Source organism: Octodon degus, unplaced genomic scaffold (genome assembly GCF_000260255.1).
Source record: "Octodon degus isolate 3935 unplaced genomic scaffold, OctDeg1.0 scaffold00183, whole genome shotgun sequence".
NCBI lineage: Eukaryota > Metazoa > Chordata > Mammalia > Rodentia > Octodontidae > Octodon > Octodon degus.
The window spans coordinates 52191-56177 of NW_004524759.1; the positions used below are offsets into that span (position 1 = coordinate 52191).

At 40.2% G+C, this 3987-nt stretch overlaps 1 pseudogene; it reads left to right on the top strand.

Annotated features, from left to right (window-relative positions):
• LOC101568232 overlaps nt 1–3987 on the top strand; it is a 35644-nt pseudogene that overhangs the window by 17055 nt on the left and 14602 nt on the right.

Below are 3987 nucleotides of genomic sequence, written 5' to 3' on the forward strand. Positions count from 1 at the left end.
TCCTAATGTATCCACTTTCTGAGGTACTAGGTTTCAGGATTCCAGAACAGGACTTCTGAGGAAGACACAGTTTAGGCCATCACAGGTAGACATAGGATGGACAGTGGGTTGGGTTGGTGATGGATTGCATAGAGCTATTAGATCACTATGACAAGTGTGGCTATTACTGTCCCTAGGGGATATGGGAGTCACTTTCTGACTTCTAGAGCAAAACACAGGTAGCTGCTGAGAGGCAGTGTGTTTAGCAGTGAGGAGTTCAAGGATACCAGGAAGAAGGCAGTTGAGGCATTGTCATAGAAGTACTGTAACAGTTGCTTTTTGAAATGTTTTGTGCTATGTGACACACTCCTGTCTCTCCTTATGCAGAGAGCTCTAATTTATCCTTCTGAAGAGTTGCTGTGCATACCTCTCTCCTGGGGTCTAGTTAACATGCAGATTCTGTTTCTGTAGGTCTGAGATGGAGCCCAGTATTCTCCATAGCAATCTCTGAGAAGACTCACACTGACACCCCTCATCCACAGACTATGCTTTGAGTATCAAGTCTTTCAGCTTTTCGTCCTTTACCAGATCCCTATTGCCTGGCAAACAATGATCCCATTGCTGAGGGAAGGGTACATCATGGGTCTGCTTTGTTGTAGTCTCCTTATTTATCTTCTTCATCCAACACCAACACCCACCACACACACACACACACACACACACACACACACACACACACACACACTCCTTGTTGCATAGCACTGAACTTGTGGTTTCTTTTAATTTCATACTTCATTATTCCACCTTAGGATCTTTTCTAAGCACAATGCTTTTGAGCCTTTTGACATTCTCATACTATCTTCAAACTGGGTTCCAAGTCTCCTGTTAGCTTACAAGGAACTCTTAACTCTTTTACTCCACCTTGTATTGAAATTTTTTATTTTCCTACCTGATGCCCTTAGACACAGACATTGTAAAAATACAGTAAGTGCTTATCAAATGTTTGAAGTGTTTCTTATTATAAAAAATCTTTGATAACAGATTTAAACAAAAAAGGTTGACCTTTGCTTCTTCTATTTAATAGTAATGACTCCTGTGCAAAAGTACTTTAGCACTGTTTCTAACATGGATGGAGACCAGGGGTCAAATCACAGCCTTGTACCATGGTAGCTGTGCCCGCTTGGCTTGTTGCTTACATTTTAAGGCTTAATGTAAACAGAGGGAAATAATACAGGAACTGCTTTATAACAGCATTGTAAAAATTACAATGCGGCTTTCTCTAAAGCATTTAGCAAAGACTCAGTGCTTAATAATATTAATTGTACTATCATGGCCAAGCACAAAAGCCAATCATAAGGCAAGAAGACCAAATTTATCAATGAAAACTGAGCATATAGCATTGTTTTAATGCTTAGTCCATAATTAATTCTCAAGCTTGGATGTACTTACAGATACCTTGGGGAGTTGCACCCACACCCAGAGATTCTAACTCAGTGTCTGAGAAGGCTGTCCAAGGATCTGTATTTTCAATAAATCTTCTGGGGGAATTCTAGACTCTTAATGTACCATCTTTTAAGGACCTCTAGTTTTTTAATAGAAGCATTAAATTTAGATTCTTCAACTATCAAATAGATAATATAGGATAAAAAATTATTAAGAGAAAAACAAGCTGAGTTGGGAATAAATGGGCTAATGGTAAGAGTAGAATGTCTTATCAGAAAATGCAAGGTTCAGACATTTAGTGACTTGCTCTTTCCCTTCTTTTAATGTAGGATGTCTGAGCAGGGACAAATAATCATCTTCTCCATTCATCAGCCTCAGTATTCCATCTTCAAGCTGTTTGATACCCTCACCCTGTTGGACTCAGGAAAAGTAATTTTCCATGGTCCTGCACAAAGGGCTGTGAACTATTTTGCATCAGCAGGTATACTTAACTTTTTCATGCATTTGGTCCTTCATTTGAAGAAGCCAAGAAGAGAACAGAGGAGGTTTACAAAGGTGCTGTTTGAGTTTTGCATGGAGGTACCTTGGGTTCCACCACTCAGAAATGTGTCTGGCTACTTTGGTGCCAAAATATTTTTTTGCTATTTTGCAGTGCTTTCTTGTTATGTAGGTTTCCTTTCACTTCTTGTCCTATTGGAGTGTGTATGCATGAAAGTATCAAAGTCAGCCTGTTGTGTATTCTTCTCCTTAGGTGTGGTGGCTTGTCCCTAAGAGTTCAGTAATTAATCTGTTGGGCTCATAGCCAATTATTCTGTCAGGTGAACATTTTTGAAAAGGTCCACTGTAGTGAACTTCTTGATAATATATTGGATGCTACTTCACACTTTTCCCCCTAGCATTTTGCTCTGCCTTGGTGAGGTCTCATTGAAATGCTAGTTCATTATCTAGTAAAACTAGATTGCAAGTTTGGGCTGTGAATGGATGTGAACATCCTATTAGTCAATCAAGTAGAGAGTGTTCCTCAGCCTGACCTTGACAGGCCAGCATTTCTGTACTGTCTGGTACTTCGTATTCAGATTGAATTAAGTAACGCAAAAATACTTTATGCAGTTTTCATTTTAGAAATATTTAGATATGGGTATAGATGTTTCACCATTTTGAGTGATGGGGATGAAGTACAGTGGTATAGTGCCTGCCTTGCAGGTGCAAGGTCCTCAATTTGATTCCTTGTACCAAGAAAAAACATACAGTTTTAAATATTCATGAATTATCATTTTTAATTTGGTTAGTCTATTTCTTTAAAGCAAATCAAGCATGTATGTGGAAATCCATGGACATTTCTGTAAGAGTCAGGTTTCAGGCCATTTTTGTATGATTGTATCAGAAGAAGTTGAGGTCAGAGTTTAGGTGTGCTGTGCCAGTCATGTTCTCTTGAGAATGCTGCCTGGGATTCATTCTGTATTTGAAATTATGGCAGCAAGACAGATGGTAATTTGGACCTCTGCACTTAGTAGATATACAAGAAATCATTACTGACATGTGCACTGTTGTTTTCACATTTCAGAGAACACAGAGGAACTTAGAAAGGGGAACTCAGCACAACGTACCCAGACATTGGATATTCTCCTGTAACCATGCTTCATATAGTACTAACAAGCACCAGAGCATATTGATAGCTCTTTGGGCTTTATAATTTACAAAAGTTAAGGATAGTTAAAAGATGTTCAGAGGGGCCAGCCAAATATTTCAGCAGATTAAAGCACCTACAAGCAGGTGTAGGGGCTGGAGGTTTGATCCCCAGGCCTGCCATGCCATACCCGCCCCTAGGGTACCCCGAGATGGCATAATTGCCATGGTGGTGTGTGTCTGTAATCTCAGCTCTTGGGAGGCTGTAAACAGGATGATCACTATGAGTCTGATCTAGTAGTGAGACCCTGAACACCTTGTAGATTCTTCCACAAAATCCAAAAAGAAAAAAAAAAATAAAAGATGTTCAGACTAGTACAGTAATCATGACATATATATTGGGGGAGCACAGATAAATGTTTTAGTGTCATGCGACTAATGATGTAAAAGGAAAGGATAAATTAGTGAGGTCAGAAGAGCAAGAAGAAGAGGGAGAAGTTGTTAGATTCTGTCTTCCCTCGCCTCCCCTCCCGTCCCCTCTGTAAGTCCTCTGTGTTCCAAGACCACCAGGTTTGTTTTCTTGTGTTGTCTTCTCTCTCAGGCTACCACTGCAAGCCCTACAACAACCCTGCAGACTTCTTTCTAGATGTGATATGTGGAGACTCCTCTGTTGTATTAAACAGAAAGAGAGAGGACTGTGGAGATCTGGCTGATGTAGGCCAGAGACAGGAAGAATGCTCTGGAGACTCCAGGCTTCACTAAACAGAGAAGAAGAAGGCTATGAAGGTATGTGAATCTTTCAGGTTCACATAGTTTTGCTTAACTGTTTAGTTAAATTTCATTAATGTGGTATTTCATCAAAACATGATTTGGGGGGCTGGGGAGAGGGCTCAGAGAATAAGCACTTCCCTGGCAAGCACAGGGGTCTGAGTGCAATCC